Source organism: Carcharodon carcharias, chromosome 10 (assembly GCF_017639515.1).
Source record: "Carcharodon carcharias isolate sCarCar2 chromosome 10, sCarCar2.pri, whole genome shotgun sequence".
In the NCBI taxonomy this organism is placed as follows: domain Eukaryota; kingdom Metazoa; phylum Chordata; class Chondrichthyes; order Lamniformes; family Lamnidae; genus Carcharodon; species Carcharodon carcharias.
Genome location: NC_054476.1, coordinates 42793171 through 42812754, shown reverse-complemented (window position 1 = coordinate 42812754; position 19584 = coordinate 42793171). Strand labels below are relative to the sequence as shown.

Below are 19584 nucleotides of genomic sequence, written 5' to 3'. Positions count from 1 at the left end.
AGGAAATTTAGCTCCAAGTGTTGTGGAGCATAGTAAAATAGCACTTTTGTTCTAAAATTGTACACGCCTGCAAATAGATCATTCAGAACTCATGAAATACATTGCATGAGACCATTTCATTTGCTCCAGAAATTGCAACCAGTAAAATAGAAGAGATCCTGTAAAATTCAACTTGTGAACAAGTTGTATATTGTTGCTCTTGTGACAGTGACCAATGTAACATATTTAGTATTTAACACTAAAACCAGGATTGAAAAAAATTAGCTCACTAGGCATTAGGGCTGTAGATTTTACAGATTTTATTTAAAATGTTGTTGTTTAATTAACTATTTGCTTATTTGATTAGTGAAAATCAACTTTTATTATCGCGTACCCTGTCCTATAACAGAGTTTATCACTTAAATAAATTTAATAATCTCTGATGGACAAAATTTATTGTGCCAAGTTTTATGACTGCCTTTATTGGTGCCCATTTATTACTGAATAGTAAAATGTTTGTTGCATTGTAAATTCTGAATCACTACCATCCATGGAATAGAACTACTGGTAAAATGGGTACCACATTGGGTTGTTTTGTATCCTATATAAAAGGAGACATCAAAGGATCGACCCAGCTTCTTGCGGATGTGTCCAGAGTACAGAGGAAGCCTATCCAGAATCAGTGGGTAATGAAACTTTGCTTGAAGGTACACCTGCTGATTAATCACTACAGACTGAAAGGGTCCTAAGGAAGGCTATGTGATTCTTTCACTTGTACCTGTTGCACCCCATACACAGCCATTCTTGTCTCCACTTGCTCAATAAGTTGGTCCAATATGCTATCTACATCTTTGCTTCTAATATCATGGATGCAATGCAAGTCTGTTGTCTTCCCTATTATTAAAGTGTAAGTTGCATTTTTTTTATTACCCAATTACTTAATTCTCTGGTGGAAACAGCAAGTGGAAACTGAAGATGGAGATGGTCAGTCAACTTTCTGTACTGGTCAACACACTGTGCAGCATGTTACAAGTCATTTGAGCAAAGAGGTTTGGTGGGATGAATATGATGTCTCCCTGAGAGACAGCTCCATGATATGTGCTAATTCCTGCCATACTGGACACTCCATCAGTATGCCTTTGCTTGATGAGCAGACTGCTGGGCAGTAAAGCTCTACAGTATGGCTCATTATAACTCTCTTCATCCTACCCCCCCAACAAACTGAAATTAGACAAGAAAGACAACTGTATATGGGATTTAAAGTATCTATAGTGTCAGCCAGAATATTTATCATGAGAAATTACACCTGGGTTTTGAAAGTCATCATTGTGATTTCCAATGCAAAAGACCCTCAATTGGCCATTCTCTCCACAATGGCTCAGTTCTGTGATTAATCATCATTACACTAATACTTTTCAGTACCCTTGACACATACTCGGGGAGTAATTTCTTTAGAAACATGGATCAGTGAGGTTTTCCACCTATGCTTGTAGGCGATGCAGATGGCTGTCAGGCTCTGAGGAACCATACCAGCACAGGGATGAAACATAAAACGGAGTATGCAAAGTATTAAACCTCTCTGCCTGTCCATTTAAGAGGGAGGCTAAGTTTCAAGCAAATTTTTGAATGTAGTCTAAAGGAAGTTGTATTTCTTTGACTTACTTAGGATATTGTTGCAGGATTGAAAATGGAATGATTTTTAATGGACAGTAATGGATGACACAGCCATCATTTTTAACATAATAATGAATATGATCTCAAATGAAATTATGCAATGGCTGTCCATTTAACAGCATTGTTTTCCCCTCCACTCTTTCAATGACTTACATGATAATTTATGGAAGGTATAATAATGAATAAAGACAGCATTGTTATGACATACAATTCACTGATGCGACATCCAGAAGTTTTCTCCTGTAATTAATCATGAATCATTAATCATGCAGTCATTATCTTCTATTTTATTTTTAATTATTATAAGTATGTATGATAGCTGAGCTTTATGAATAGTGACAGTGATTGCTAGAGTTAAGAGGGTTTTTTTAAGTGTTATTAACCATTTGGCCTCAACAGTCTACTTGTGTTCAATGAAAAGAAACCAGACTGCTTTAGAAAACAGCAATTGAGGATAAAGAGTGCAAAACTGTCACCTCTACAGTCAAATGCAATGTGAGTTGTTTAGAAAAATATGATAAAGTGAGCCTGTTGATAGCTACATTTATAGACCACATGTGTGGTCCCTAGATTGGTGGTTTATGACCAGCTGGACTCATTCTTGTCAGTTGTGTGAATCAGACAAATCAATGTTCATAATGGGATCATGTTAAGTTTGAAATAATCTCAACCCTGACAGGGCTTGTAATGGAAAATAGTTGTCTTGTCATAAACAGAAATCATCACTAATTAGTGGGTTACTAAAGGAAAATATATTTCTTTGTTTGGTGCAAATATTACCATCCATTTTTACTGTTTAAGGATAAAGTGATGTTGCTATTCATTTATCCTTTGTTGAGGAACTAAGCTGGAGGTCCCGGAGTCATTTTGCAGGACACTACCCAGGGTGAAAAGAGTAGGAGAGAAACCAAGAAACCGTGGTTAGGTAAAGTCTAACATAGGTTTTCTAAGTATGGAGAAAAATAGGGTGATTGAACAAGATAAATAATTCTGCAGTTGTCGAAAGAAATGGCAAGGAAGAGCACACACACAACATACTTGCTGATTAGGAGCAACAAGAGAGAACATGGCATTGTGTTAAAGAGAATGCTGAATGACAAACAACACAGAATGCAGAGTTTATGCTCCAAGCATTTGAGTGATATTTTTAGTTTAAAATTATACCAATTTTGTGTCCCTTATGTTCCACAGACAGGCAAACACACCCACAGGATAATAGGGCAGATAAGGTGCGGGGAATGGTGATAGCTCTTATCATTTTGGAAATGACACCCATTGTAGTTCAAGCACTGGAAGCTTTGCCAGAAATAGTTGGGAACTTCATTATTATATTTTAATGGCATTTACTGGTTGACACCATTTCCATTTTTTGTGCTGGAAGTGCACAATTTAGGCTTCCCTATATAAACTGAGTGTTCAGGTTCATTAAACTCTGCCTTTCAATAAAAAAGTATCTAAAAGTGTAGTCAGCAACTTTTAGGTGCGATATACAAGAAAATAACTTTACTTCTTTTTTATTGTGTGGTCAACTCTGTTGAAGAAATATTTAGGCAGACATTTGGTAAACCTATTTGATGGGAATCTATCCTTTGCGTTAATGACTGTTGCTTGGAATCCCTGTTTATTTATGTTGTCTGGACAAAGTGAAGGAGGAGGAGGGATGCAAAGCAAACTGGGTCATGTGAAAGGAGGAATGTACTTATCCAGTATTACACTTCACATATAAACAACGTATGCAAAGGCTGTTGTCTCATGTTGCAAACTGACCTGGAACCAGACTTTAGGACAAGCGTGGTACTGTCAGTGGCTGTCAAGTTCAGATCAGCCCTGGACTTTATTGCCTCAGGCTCATTTCAGGCCACAACAGGGGATATTTGCAATATCAGCCAATCTGCAGGCCACTGATGTATTAAGCAAGTGACTGAGGCAGTAATTTTTAAAGCAAGCTACTTTATCTGCTTCCCCGTAGACAGTTGGCAACAGCAGGAGAGAGTCCTAGATTTTCCAAAGTCCACGGTGTCATTGAATGCACAAACGTCATTCTGTGTACTCCTGCCCACAATACAATCATGAATTGCAAAGGCTACACCCTAGCAGTCGGTCTGCCATCAGTCTTTTGTGGAAATTTTTTAGGAATTTGAAGGGGAAAAATATTATGGGGCTCTGGGGAGAGAGCAGAGGAGTGGGATCAATTGGATAATTCTGAAAGAGCAACCACTGGCATGATGGGCTGAATGGTCTCCTTCTGTATCGCATCCTTCCATGATTCTATGAAAGGACTGAGGCCTTCACAACTTCTCTTCCTCTTGTTATACCATCATTTTCCTGCAGAAGGATTGGAAAGAATTGAACACTAGGGCCTAGGACATTGTCCTGAGGAACTCCGCAGCAAATTGTATAATGTGGGAAAATGTGAATTCTTCCAATTTGGCAGGAAGGATAGAAAAGCAGCATATTATTTAAATGGAGGGAGATTGCAGAACTCTGCAGTATAGAGGGATCTGGGTGTCCTGGTACATAAATCACAAAAAGTCAATATGCAGGTACAGTAAGTGATTAGGAAGACAAATGGAATGTGTTGTTTATTGCAAGGGGAACGGAATATAAAAATAGGAAAGTTTTGCTACAGTTGTACAGGGCATTGGTGTGACCATATATTTTGGTCTCCTTTGTAAGGGTGCCCCCTTTTTCTCCCTCAGAGACCTTCCCTCCCCCACACTCAAGTTCGTGACCCCAGATTCACAAGTGTGTGCCTTCAACAGAATGACCAGCGAGACAAGTTTCTTTTGATAATTCACAATCACTTTATTGAATTACCCACGGCCCTCAGAGAAGGGCTGCATTCAGCAATCACGAAATACAGTTACAATTACAGTTACCCGGAACCCTGTCCCATCAGAGGCTAAACCTCCACCTTGTTCCTAACTTAATACTTAAATTTTTATCTCCTAACTTAATACTTATAATCACCTCTTGGTTGCTCTTCCAATGGTGTTGTAGGTCCCTCAGTGGAGTTGACCAGACTCTAGTGACTTCCTCGACTGCCTGCAGAAAACAGCCATGTCCTACAATTTCTGTCCCCAGTTAGACCATTTCTGCTGCTGGCCTGGCCAACTGATTCCAATGTCCAGTAGTTTATTCTACACATAGTCCAGATAAATATGATCAGCTCATGCTGATTGAAACAATTGTCATTCCATGGAAAATATATCCCAGATGAATATGATCAGCTCTCACATCGTTTTAACAATTCTCCTACAGTTTTGAGGCAAGGCAGTGCCAGCACCTGGCTCTGAAGTCAATGAAGGTTTGAATATCACAGAATCACAGATCACACAGTGCAGAAGAGGCCCTTCGGCCTATCGAGTCTGCACCGACACATGAGAAACACCTGACCTACCTACCTAATCCCATTTACCAGCACTTGGCCGATTGCCTTGAATGTTATGACATGCCAAGTGCTCATCCAGGTACTTTTAAAAGGATGTGAGGCAACCTGCCTCTACCACCCTCCCAGGCAGTGCATTCCAGACCGTCACCACCCTCTGGGTAAAAAAGTTTTTCCTCACATCACCCCTAAACCTCCTGCCCCTCACCTTGAACTTATGTCCCCTCGTGACTGACCCTTCAATTAAGGGTAACAGCTGCTCCCTATCCACCCTGCCATGTCCCTCATAATCTTGTACACCTTGATCAGGTCGCCTCTGTCTTCTCTGCTCCAACGAAAACAACCCAAGTCTATCCAACCTCTCTTCATAACTTAAATGTTTAATCCCAGGCAACATCCTGGTGAATCTCCTCTGCACCCCCTCCAGTGCAATTACATCCTTCCTATAATGTGGTGACCAGAACTACACACAGTACTCCAGCTGTGGCCTCACTAAGGTTCTATACAGCTCCAACATGACCTCCCTACTTTTGTAATCTATGCCTCGGTTGATAAAGGCAAGTGTCCCATATGCCTTTTTCACCACCCCACTAACATGCCCCTCCGCCTTCAGAGATCCATATATAATATAAAAGACATATTTCTCGTGCCATTGTATCCGGTAATCAGTCTCTTAACCATGTTAGTCAATGGCAGGTAATGGCATTTCCCTGGAACCCATTGTTCCATGATAGCAATCTGTCAATGTCCAAACCCTTTTGATGAGCCGCTTTTACTAAATGTCCTAATTAACCCCTATCTGTCCAGCCCTGTGCTGTTGGCTGCAGCTTGGTTTCTGAATTGTGTGGTAATAAACATGAGGTCAAAACATGTCCATGGGTTTGGGTTTTATACTCCATAAATTTCCCAGTTGGAGGAGATTACTACCCTATACCTTATTTAAGAAAGGACATAATTGTATTAGACGCACTGCAGAGGAGCTTCACTCAACTGGGATATCCTGGGATGAAGAGGTTGTCTTATGAGGAAAGGTTGAACAGGTTGGATGTGTATCCATTGAAGTTTAGAAGAATGAGAGGTGATTTCATTGAAATGAATAAGATCCTGAGCAAGCTGGACAGGGTGGATGCCGAATGGATGTTTTCCCTTATGGGAGAGCCTGGAACTAGGAGACACAATTTAAAAATAAAAGGGCTCCCATTTAACATGGAGATGAGAAGAATTTTGTTTTCTCTGGGGTCGTTAATTCTTTTCACCAGAGCGCGGTGGAGGCAGGGTCAATGAATATTTTTACGGCTGAGTTAGATAGATTTTTGACTGACAAGGGAGTCAAAGACTTTAGGGGGTAGACAGGAAAGTAGAGGCCACAGTCAGATCAGTCATAATCTTATCTGATGGCGGAGCGGGCTGGAGAGGCTGGAGAGACTGAATAGCTTAGTCCTGCTCCTAATTCGCATGTTTGTAAATTCCTGGGACTGAGATGGCCTGATATGATTGGCCTCTAGCAACAACTGTTCATGTCATGGATACTTAATACCTTGCAGTAATATAAGGTTAGGGCGGAGTCCCTTAACTTAACCCACTGGCGGGGTCATTAAACTTTTGGCAATATTGAAGCCAGATCTGCTGAACAATGCTGTTGGCATTAACATATTCTGTCCTGAACCACTCATCTTGCCACCCAACTATTGTCTGCTTATGAATAAAAGCTCCCTCCTCATGCACACTCGCTCAGGTAATCTTATCACCGCTTCATCAAAATGTTGTGATATTTTGCTGCTTGCTCTGATAATTGCCATTATTGAAATTTGAAGATTCTCTTATATTCTCCTTTGCCTACAAAAGCACCAATGATTTGTGGCTTTGTTGCTTTGGAAAGTGAGGTTTTGGTGGGACACTTTACTTTATATGATTGCTATCACAAGATAGGATGGAAAATTTTACTGGATATGATTCCTATTGCAGTTGGCCTCAAATTAATAGGCCACAAAACATGCGAACTGCCTCAAAAGAAATGAGTCATGAGAAGAAGCAGATCAAAATTTTGTTTATTCATTCATGGGATGTGGGCATCACTGGCTAGGCTAGCATTTATTACCCATTCCTAATTGCCTTGAGAAGGTGGTGGTGAGCTGCCTTCTTGAACCGCTGCAATCATGTGGTGTAAGTATACCCACAGTGCTGTTAGGGAGAGAGTTCCAGGATTTTGACCCAGTGATAGTGAAAGAACAACAATGTGTTTCTAAGTCAGGCTGGTGAGTGGCTTGTAGAGGAACTTTCAGGTGGTGGTGTTCCCGAATGCCTGCTGCCCTTGCCCTTCTAGATGGTAGCAGTTGTGGGTAAGATATCCTTTAGAAGAGGTAAGGCACCCTTTGGGATTGTTAAAATTAGACATGAATGTGAGTAAAATTCCCCCTCACTCATCCTGTCGGCCATTTATATCCCTTATGCCAACTTAGTGCCAACTCATGCCAACCCATGTCCACAGCCTTTAGCCCTTTCATGCCAATTCACCTAGTATTCACCATGGGTAAACATCAGGAGCCACACTGACATGAAATAAAGTTATGAGCAGAATTTTCTGGCTGATGTGTGGGTGGTGGAGCCCGCACGTCAGTGCTTAAAATGTCAGGCGAGCATCCCAATGTCAGCGCGCGGCATCGCGATATTTCGGTCAGCGGGTGCGCACAGCAGTGGGATGCACGCCCGCCATTAATGAAAGGACTCGTTAAGGCCCTTAACTTGCCAATTGTCCAGGATTTTGAGGGGCCCATGTGACCTTCAGGTTGGTGATTGGGAGATTTTTAATAAAAGTCATGCACTGGTGGGATATGTGGACTTCGAGGGGTTGTTCATGTTGTCCATGAAGTTTTAATTGCAGAAAGTGTTTTAAAGTTGCCTGTGTGATTGTTAGCAGTTCACATCGATTTCCAAGAGCTTCTTGTGTACTTTGAAACCAGTCTGCAGACAGTAATCTTTCTCGGGCCTGCAGCTTTCCGGAGGCCCCCATTTAGCCTGAGGATATGTGTTCTGACATCTCCACTGAAGGCAGCTCCTCTGAGGAGGAAGGGAGGGTTAGAATAAGGAGGAGGCCAGGACTGGACAATCAGCCTCCAGGGGAGCCACCTTTGGGATGCCAGGTGCAGGCACAAGGGGCACAGGGCCAAGAGGTTGTCCACAGTGGAAGGGGCCGCAGAACCCGCCACTATCCTGCTGCCAGGGTATACAGGCGGCAAAGCAGCTTCCTCAATATGACTGAGGTGCAGTGCTGAAGGAGGGTCCGACTCTCAAGGGAGACAGTCAGCTATATCTGACAGATGATTGGCCCTGAGATCTCCCCTAATTGTGTGGGTGGACACCCCATGCCAGCGGCTCTGAAGCTCACAGTTGCCCTTCACTTCTATGCCTCTGGCTCCTTCCAGGGCTTGGTGGGTGATCTTTGCGGTGTCTCCCAATCATCTGTCCACACTTATGTCAAGCAGGTTACAGATGCTCTGTTCAGACAGGTATTGACCTTCATCCACTTCCACTGGGACCAGGCAAGTCAGACACAGTGAGCCAGAGGCTTCACTGGCATTGGCTTCCCCTGTGTCCAGGGTGCAATAGACTGTACACATGTGGCCATCAAGGCCCCAGCAGGTGAGCCTGGTGCCTTCGTCAACAGGAAGGGCTTCCACTCCATGAACGTGCAGATAGTGTGTGATCACAAGATGCTGATTCTACAAGTCTGTGCAAGGTATCCAGGCAGCTCCCACGATGCCTCCATCCTCAGACACTCCCAGGTGCCGGGGCTCTTCAGTGCTCCGGCTCAGCTGGATGGTTGACTGCTGGGTGACAAGGGCTATCCCCTGCGAAGGTGGCTCATGATGCCAGCACGCCGTCCAAGAACAGAAGCTGAGCAGCGGTACAATAGGAGGCAGGGCACCACAAGGGCTGTGGTGGAGAGAGCCATCGGTCTTCTCAAGATACTTTTCCGTAGCCTGGACCGCTCAGGGGGTGCACTCCAGTATCCCCCAGATCGCATCTCTCTGATAGTGGTAGTCTGCTGCGGCCTGCACAATCCTGCGCTGGAAAGGGGAGATGCAGTTGACGATGAAGACCTTAATGCACTGGATGGGGCTGCACATGATGAATCCAGCAGTGGCTCAGAGGATGATGAAGGACAGGGCGATGATGAGGGGCAGCACGCCGACCCACTACTACACCAAGGAGGCAGGGACACCCGGGACAATTTAATGCAACAAACCTTCAGCTAGCTCCACACACATCGATCAGCAGGAACAGCATTGCCTGGAACTTCCACACATGGCACTCAGGTGCTACATCTTTCACTTTATCAGCTGCAACTAAGGGCTTAGTACAGAAATATCAATGTCCACTCAAACACTCATGATATGTCTGTGAAAAAGAAAAATGCACCACAAAGGAAACACCCTCACCATGGTCAGAAAAGTGGACTTTATTATGTTCAAAAAAATTACACAGACTTCTCCATTCCAATGAGACGAATTTTGTTCCCTATTCTAAGGCCAACACAAAATCACCAGTGACATACCTGTTGAGTGCCTAATGTACCTTAAGCTTACGTTTGCGGGTGCTATGTCTAGGTGCCGCCCCATCGCTCTGAGTGGCTTGTGAGACAGCCTGCTGACTCTGCTGTCCCATTGGCCAAGATGACTTTGGCGGGCGCCCTCTGGCCCGTGGAGCCTGTGCTGGCCCCGCCTGGGAGGGAGTGGCCAGTTCCAGAACTGGCACCTTCCAAGTTGTCGCAGCCTCAACGGAAGCAACGCTGACTGGCAGAGGGGCGGAGGAGCTAGTGCACTCATCTGGAATGCCCTGAGAGGAGCTCGCAGTGACGACAGGCAGCTGCTGCGCCAACGTGAGGTCCCTTTCGACCTCCCTGCTCACCGCAGATGCATGGGCACCGAGTGCCGACACTTGGTGCCCATAACATCTCCCACATTGGGAATGACCACCCGTGGATAGTACCGCTGTGAGGGCTTGCAGATCAGAGCGTAACCCAATCAGAAGAATTTCCATCCAATTGAACCCCTTCTTCATGAGAGTCGCCATGAGAGTGGAGGAAGCCTGAAGCTCTGCCCTGGGGTTCATGCGTTCATGTGCACTCTGCCTGGACTCCTCTATCGCAGAGACCAACTGAAGCATACCCTCATGCAACCCTGCCAGATGCAAACACACTTCCTGATGCTTGTCCTTCCGGTGCTGCATTGGTGGCAACTCCAGAGTCACGTCATCAGTGCCGCACTCAGCATGTGCCTCATCCCCTGCAGCCCTCTGGCTGCTGGTGCCATTGGCACTCTCTGTCCCTACCATCTCCTACAGCGATTGTGAAGTGCCCTCTCCACTGTGACCCGGGATACTAGCCGATGGTAAAGTCCCCACCGAGGTGTGTGTGTCTGCGCTGGTGCCTGGCTGGCTGAAATGATGTGCCGCAAGTTGCACATGTTGGGCCTCAGGTGTGGAGGGGGGGCTGCGGTGTCTCTGGCCACGGCAATCTGGTGGTGATGCTAAAATTAACAACAAGGACAGTGCATCAGTTAGCGTTCATTCACTTCAACCTTTCATCCTGTTACCCCCCAGCCTCATAAGTTGCTCATTCTTCAAGACCCTAAGGAGACAAACATTGGTGGGGTGGAAAAGAGTCAAGAGGCGCCCCAACCAATAAACGCACATGCAGACAGGCTGGTCAGATGGCCTCAGGAATGCCACATGGCATGTTATGAACCATAGGAGTGGTGAGAGTGCAGAGGCACCTGACCTGGATGCATTGTGGCCTGGATAGTTGTGGAGCTGAGGGAACATCGCAAACAGTAGCGACATTTGCTGTGGATCACAGGAGATTGAGAGGTCACATTATTGGCCTTCATTCCGTAAGGATGGACATAGACCAGGTAGGCAGAAGGCAACATTTCCCCTTGGCACAGGGATGAGTTACATGGTGGCATTTATCTAAGTTGAGTGCCATGAGGTTCACAGCTGAAGTGCAGAGGACCTTTTGGACAAAGTAATTTGGGGCGCACTGGGTGAAAGGGTGCTGGAGGTCCCAAACCCCCTAAGATGCAAAAAGTCTTTGGTTGTGCAGCAGCGATGCCATGGCATGTTAGGCCATGGGGATAGTGGTCACAAATGGGATAAGGTGACTTTGGAAGGTGGTGGAGACACGAATCCTCAAGGGGAAGAGGGCCCTTTGTATATGACCTACACGTCAGAGTGTCTCAGTCTGTGAATGAGCAGTGTTGCAGCATTAACGATTGCAGCAACCATGAGATGGTGGGGAGACAGAGCGGTTGGGACTGTGGACCTCAAATATCTGGCCCCTGGACCCCAGCTTCGCTGCCACCAGCCGCCCTGGCCTCTTGCCTCCTGCCCAGCTCCATGGCTGCTCTTCAAATGTGGTGAGGCGCTGGAGGAGGGCATGCCCGCCTCCCGAAGATTGTGTTCACTTTTTGCCTGCAGAACAGAGAAGAGGATTTATTGGGGCTGATCGTTCATGTAGTCTGCACGCGCACACCGCACCCCAACCACAGTGGCCCATCTAAGGTCTCCAGCGGCTCCTGTCCACGCTACTGGTGATCAGTCCCCAGAAGATAGTATGGCTGGTCCCAACCCCCTCCCCCAACGGCCACCTTGGACACATTCGGCGTCCATCACTTCGAATAGCACATGGGTCTTAGCGCCCATGGCAAGGAGGCGCAACTAGTTGCGGCACTGATGCCAGCAGTTGGCACTTGGCCACAACACATTGAGGCACCCCTTGCATCATCTCATCACCATCAATATGACATGTGTTGGAGTTCTGAGTATGTGCCTAGCAGCCTCCCCTGCAGGTTGCCCCCAGACTACTCAAATGCCAACATATGCTGTGGGGAGAACCCTTCTTCTCCTCAACCACTAAGGCTGATGTAAGCATGGTCAGTACCCGTTTGCCCACCCAGCGTGCGCCAAATGCCCAATGCAGTAACCACAGCAAGACGTGGGGGGAGTTCAAAGGCTAAGGCTGCCTTCTGGGTCAAATGGCCAAGGCCAACATGGTACTCACCTGTCCATAGCGCAGCAAATCATTGAATCTTTTGCGGCGTTGGGTGCTAGTGCGCCGCACATCATCATGGGTGCTCACAGCGTCACCAACCTCCTCCCACACCTGGCTGGTGACATGGGGGCCCTCCTCCTCCCGTCCTCCAGATACAACAAGTGCTGATGGCTGGAAACCTCTTGGGGGAGGACAGCAAGGTATGCATCGGAGAATCAAGGGGCACAGTGGCCCCCCGCTGACCTCTCCTGCAGCCTGCCCCCTCCTCCTGCTCATACTCTTCTGCATACACAGCTCCCTCCCTCTCTCCCCGAGTGGCCATGGTGCACTGCCTCAAGCAGGCTGCCTGGCCACTCATTAAACAGGCTGCCAGCCCCATATTGGAACCGGCAGTCTGAGGCCGCCCGGCCCCACGACTATTTTCCCGTTCTCCATGGGAGTCGCTTACCCGCTGTGCGGGCCTTAATTGGCCCGCCCGCAGAAAATAGCAATGTGACCCGTTTTTGCTGCAGCAATCAGCTGCCCACCCACCGCCAAGTTGGTCGGACTGCCCACCCACCAAGCGGAAAATTCTGCCCTGTGTGCCTATTGATGACATCACTATTTTAAACAAAAAAACACTCTCTAATTAAAGAAAATAAATACACGGAATTTCCTTCAACTAATTCCTTGTGAAGACAGATATTTCTATTATATCAATATTTGGAGTTGTCAATCAAACTGCTCACTTAAAGGCATTCCACTTTGATATTGTTAATTTGTAAAATCAGTCATCATAGAACAAATCCTATAATGAAAACCCTGAGGCTTATGTCAACAGACAGAAAGAAATGTTAAGCACTGATTTTTTCAAAAAAAATGTAAAGCCCAACAGTTAAATCTCTTGACAGCTTTGGCAGTTCTAATGAGTTCAGACAGTTTTTTGACAGCTTTGACTGTTCTTTGGCAGTTGCAATGAGTTTATGGAATTTCACGCACAATCATGTCTACTTTTAAAAATCCTAAAGCATACCTTACCTCTACCAAAAGGTGCCCCTGGACCATATGTAAAGGGGACCTTACCTCTCCAAAGGGCATCCAGGCTATCCAAACAAATCCACCAAGTTCAGACAAGCTCTTACCTGGTCTAATCTGCACACATCCGGGTTCACACTCCTGCCCTACAAAAGTCTCACTGCAGTGGAGGCAACAGAAGATTTAAATGGCCAGCTGCCTCCATACTTGTGCAAATCCAGTCCCGCCACTGCAAAGATAGGATTTTTAAAAATTTCATTCATGGGATGTGGGCTTCGCTGGCTGGGCCAACATTTATTGCCAATCCTTGAGAAGGTGGTAGTGAGTTGCCTTCTTGAAGCACTGCAGTCCATGTGGTGTAGGTACACCCACAGTGCTGTTAGGGAGGGAGTTCCAGGATTTTGACCCAGCAACAGTGAAGGGACAGTGACATATTTCCAAGTCAGGATGGTGAGTGGCTTGGAACAGAACTTGCAGGTGGTAGTGTTCCCATCTATCTGCTGTGCTTTTCCTTCTAGATGGTAGTGGGCATGGGTTTGGAAGGTGCTGTTTAAGGAGCCTTGGTGAATTCCTGCAGTGCATCTTGTAGATGGTGCACACTGCTGCTACTGTGCGTCGGTGGTGAAGAGAGTGAAGGTTTGTGGGTGTGGCATCAATTCAGTGGGCTGCTTTGTTCTGGACGGTACCAAGCTTCTTGAGTGTTGTGGGAGCTGCACTCATCCACGCAGGTGGAGAATATTCCATCACACTCCTGACTTGTGCCTTGTAGATGGTGGACAGGCTTTGGGAATCAGGAGGTGAGTTACTCATCGCAGGATTCCTAGCCTCTCACCTGCTCTTATAGCCACAGTGTTTATATGGCTAGTCCAGTTCAGTTTCTGTTTAATAGTGACCCCCAGAATGTTGATAGTGGGGGATTCTGCGATGGTAATGCCGTTGAAAGTCAAGAGGCGATGGTTAGATTCTAAAAACAAAAAACTGCAGATGCTGGAAATCCAAAACAAAAACAGAATTACCTGGAAAAACTCAGCAGGACTGGCAGCATCGGTGGAGAAGAAAAGAGTTGATGTTTCAAGTCCTCATGACCCTTCAACAGAACTGGGTGAATCCAAGGAGACGGGTGAAATATAAGCTGGTTTAAGGTCGGGTTGGGGGGTGTGGGTAGAGAAGTGGAGGGGGGTGGTGTGGTTGTAGGGACAAGCAAGCAGTGGTAGGAGCAGGTAATCAAAAGATGTCACAGACAAAAGAACACAAAAGTGTTGAAGTTGGTGATATTATCTAAATGGATGTGCTAATTAAGAATGGATGATATGGCACTCAAGGTACCGCTCTAGTGGGGGTGGGGGGCCATAAAAGATTTAAAAATAATGGAAATAGGTGGGAAAAGAAAAATCTATATAATTTATTGGAAAAAACAAAAGGAAGGGGGAAGAAACAGAAAGGGGGTGGGGATGGAGGAGGGAGTTCAAGATCTAAAGTTGTTGAATTCAATATTCAGTCCGGAAGGCTGTAAAGTGCCTAGTCGGAAGATGAGGTGCTGTTCCTCCAGTTTGCGCTGGGCTTCACTGGAACAATGCAGCAAGCCAAGGACAGACATATGAGCAAGAGAGCAGGGTGGAGTGTTAAAATGGCAAGCAATAGGGAGGTTTGGGCCATTCTTGCGGATAGACCACAGGTGTTCTGCAAAGTAGTCACCCAGTTTACGTTTGGTCTCTCCAATGTAGAGGAGACCGCATTGGGAGCAACAAATGCAGTAGACTAAGTTGGGGGAAATGCAAGTGAAATGCTGCTTCACTTGAAAGGAGTGTTTGGGCCCTTGGACGGTGAGGAGAGAGGAAGTGAAGGGGCAGGTGTTACATCTTTTGCGTGGGCATGGGGAGGTGCCATAGGTAGGGGTTGAGGAGTAGGGGGTGATGGAGGAGTGGACCAGGGTGTCCCGGAGGGAATGATCCCTACGGAATGCCGACAGGGGGGATGAAGGGAAGATGTGTTTGGTGGTGGTATCATTCTGGAGTTGGCAGAAATGGCGGAGGATGATCCTTTGAATGCGGAGGCTGGTGGGGTGATAAGTGAGGACAAGGGGGACCCTGTCATGTTTCTGGGAGGGAGGAGAAGGCGTGAGGGCGGATGCGTGGGAGATGGGCCGGACACGGTTGAGGGCCCTGTCAACGACCGTGGGTGGAAAACCTCGGTTAAGGAAGAAGGAGGACATGTCAGAGGAACTGTTTTTGAAGGTAGCATCATCAGAACAGATGCGACGGAGGCGAAGAAACTGAGAGAATGGGATGGAGTTCTTACAGGAAGCGGGGTGTGAGGAGCTGTAGTCAAGGTAATTTTAACACTCCACCCTGCTTTCTTGCCCACATGTCTGTCCTTGGCTTGCTGCATTGTTCCAGTGAAGTCCAATGCAAACTGGAGGAACAGCACCTCATCTTCTGACATGGCACTTTACAGCCTTCCGGACTGTATATTGAATTCAACAACTTTAGATCTTGAACTCCCTCCTCCATCCCCACCCCCTTTCTGTTTCATCCCCCTTCCTTTTGTTTTTTCCAATAATTTATATAGATTTTTCTTTTCCCACCTATTTCCATTATTTTTAAATCTTTTATGGCCCCCCATCCCCACTAGAGCTGTACCTTGAGTGCCAAACTATCCATTCTTAATTAGCACATTCGTTTAGATAATATCACCAACTTCAACACCTCTGTTTTCTTTTGTTCTTTTGTCTGTGACATCCTTTGATTATCTGCTCCTTTCACTGCTTGCTTGTCCCTACAACCACACCACCCCCGTCAACTCTTTTTCCGCCAATGCTGCCAGAGCTGATGAGGTTTTCCAGATGGTTAGATCCTCTCTTGTTGGAGATGATCATTGCCTGGCATTTGTGTGGCGCAAATGTTACTTGCCATTTGCCAGCCCTGGATATTGTCCAGTTCTTGCTGCATTTGGACATGGACTGCTTCAATATCTGAGGAGTGGCAAATGGTGCTGAACATTATGCAATCATTACCGAACATCCCCAATTCTGACCTTATGTTGGAAGGAAGGCCATTGATGAAGCAGCTAAAGATGTTTGGGCCCAGGACCCTACCCTAAGGAGCTCCTGTGGTGACGTCCTGGAGCTGAGATGACTGACCTCCAGCAACCACAACCATCTTCCTTTGTGCTAGGTATGACTCCAACCAGCGAAGAGATTTCCCCTTGATTCCCATTCACTCCAGTTTTGCTAGGGATCCTTGATGCCACATTCGGCTCAGGAGTTCAGCTCTTTTGTCCATGTTTGAACCAAGGCTGTAATGAGGTCAGGAGCTGAGTGGCCGTGATGGAACCCAAACTGGGCATCAGTGAGGAGATTATTGCTAAGCTAGTGCCGCTTGATAGCACTGTTGATGACTCCTTCCATTACTTTACTGATTATCAAGACTATACTGTTGGGACAGTAATTGGCCTGGATGGATGTGTCCTGCTTTTGTGTGCAGGACATAGCTGGACAATTTTCCATATAGTCAGATAGATGCCAATGTTGTTTCTGGCTAGAGGCATGGCAAGTTCTGGAGCACAAGTCTTCAGTACTATTGCTGGAATATTGTCAGGGCCCATAGCTTTTGCAGTATCCATGGAGTGAATTGAATTGGGTGAAGACTGGCATCTGTGATGCTGGGGACCTCCAGAGGGGGCTGGGATGGATCATCCACTTAGCATTTCTGGCTGAAGATTGTAGCAAATGCTTCAGCCTCACCATTTGCACTGATGTGCTGGGCTCCCCCATCACCGAGGATGGGGATATTTGTGGAGCTCCTCCAGTGAGTTGTTTAATTGTCCACCACCATTCACGACTGGATGTAGCAGGACTGCAGAGCTTAGATCTGATCCGTTGGCTGTGGGGTCGATTAGCCCTGTCTATCACTAGCTGCTTCTGCTGTTTAGCACACAAGTAATCCTGTGTTATAGTTTCATCAGCTTGACACCTCATTTTTAAGTATGCCTAGTGCTGCTCCTGGCATGCCCACCTGCACTTTTCATTGATTACCATCTGGCTTGATGGTAATGGTAGAGTGGGGGATATGCTGGGCCATGACTTTACAGATTGTGTTTGGGCACATGACTTAGGATTTTTGGCCATTTCTGCTATCTTTCCTACAGTGAAGAGCCTGTCCATCGTGGCCAGAATCTGGGCCCTAGATTTTCCCATGTATATCCTAATTTTTATTTAGCCCTCTGTAAATGTTATAAAAGGTGAATGATAATCACTTTTTTTACTTTCTGGTTTACTTTCAAGGGATTTCTTTAATGTGATTGGCTGCTTAGCCTACTTGATGACATCACTATTGCTGGTTGCTTGGTGATCACCTGGACCTAGCGCCAGAATCAAACTGGCTTTGGGAAAGGAGAAATCCATGCTATTGAGATTGTGAGAACTTTGTGCCTTCACCTTGCTGCTGACCACAATACGTCTGTCAAAAACTTGCCTTTACAGTGCCGTCAACACAGTAAAATGTCCCAAAGTTTACAAGAATGCTATCAAACATGATTTGACACTGAACCACAAATAATGATGTTAGAGCAGGTGACTAAAGGCTTGGTCAAACACTTATTAATATCTTAAAAGAACAGATTGATGTAGAGATGTGGAGAGGTTTAGGGAGGGAATTCCAGTGCTTCGAACCTAGACAGCCAACAGTGTGACTACAATGGTTGAGTGATGAAAATTGAGGTGCAAAAGCAGCCACAATATTTCTAAATAATACTGGGCCACGCTGACTGCTCTGGAGTTGGATTCATGTTCTTTATTCACAACAAGAATTATTCACAACATATTAAGAATTATTAGCTTAACAATTCTATCTTACTGTTTGAAATGTAAATTTAAAAAGGAGGGTCATTAAAAATTCTGAATTGTTCTGTACTGACATCAAACATTCAGAATAATGACGTAACACGAAAACAAAAATATTTTATTATATTTGTCCTTTCTATTTTTGGAAGAATAATATTAAACTGATGATGGAAGGTAAAACAATTGGCATTACAAAAAGAGATAGCTGAATTTGCAAGGGATATGGGTCCACACCCATCATTAATATTGCATTATATCACACATCCGTTCATAATTGTCATGATTCAAAGCTCAGACATAGATGAGGAAAAATAAACATTAAATATTTAATAAGTTAAGAGCAAATGATAAAAGAAATTCTCAGCACTGCTATCTTGACGTCAAGCTAGTTCCCACCTCGGGATTACTGATTCCAAAATAGCAGACTGCTAAATTCCTGTATCCCTATAATGGCTGCATTTTTGCAAAGATAAAATAAGATGAAATAAGTATCTTTCTGCCGGGTCTTTTCTATGGGACTTCCTTTAACTCTAGTAACTTATCTAAATACAACACAAGTATAAGTTATTTCTCTTTATTTAAACAATAAGGCTTGAGCTCTGAATCTAATTGTACACATATGGTGATGTCTTCTGGCATCACTCACAGTGAATCAGGAGTTTTATAAGAACCAAGTTGTTTTACTGGGGACATTGATTTATAAGCAATAGAGCAGCCCTGGGATTTGAGGGGCATTGCAAAATGGGACGATGAATAGCAATAATAAGAGGGGCCTTTAGGACTGGGAGGATTGAGAGGGTGACACTGGGGTATAAAATCATAGAAAAGTTCTGGGACCAGTGAGATAGTTTCTTAGAACCTTGCATCACTGACAGACATTCTATGATTTGGGAACAATGAGAATGGTTGTCTTGGGGTCCGATATAATTTTTCGTGGCTCTGGGGGAGTACAATCTAGGAATTTGTGAACTCTGGGAGAGGTTTGTGGGATCCAGGAATTAGGGAAGATGGTTCTAAGGAAGAACATTATGGCATCCAGAAGATCTGGGAACATTGGTATAGCCAAAACTTGGCTTTAATTGGGGGTTGTCAGAATCTCATTGTACTGGGGTACAAAGTAGAGCAGGCTTGAGAGGGAAAAGGACTAAAATGCCCAGGGCCTTTTTCAGACCATCAGCTTCCTCTGCCATCTGTTTCTCAGCTTTCTTTTGTGTCTCATTTAATCCCTCTTTTGGCCAGCAATCCCTTCAAACACTTTCCTGTTGTCAGTTTTTGTCTTGAATCATCTAATGTACTATACAGCACATTCAAAGGCTTTAATAGACACAAATTTCTATAACAAGCAAAAATTACCTCATAAAGATGTTTAATAGTTCACTATTTTAAGGTACCCAGTTTTCTTACAGGAAAAGGATAACTTTTCTTCTGAATCGAGAATTTTTTTCAACTGACTGTCCACCCAAAATAAAGATGAGAGGGGCTTGCTGTGTTTGTCATAGAGATTAGCCATTCAGGAGAAACCCATTAATTCAATATTATCTTCCAGGTACATTAAATTGCTTAGAGAACGTACCTGAACCCTTGTTCAGCTTTTCCACTGAGGAAAGCAGAAAAATCCATGGTTGAGATAAGTTTTCC

The 19584-nt window shown here is 45.1% G+C and overlaps 1 protein-coding gene across 1 annotated transcript in view; it reads left to right on the top strand.

The window, feature by feature from the left end:
• Nucleotides 1-19584, top strand: part of LOC121282821 (ethanolamine kinase 1-like) — a 509597-nt gene that overhangs the window by 175055 nt on the left and 314958 nt on the right. The gene's annotated exons all lie outside the window — the stretch shown is intronic.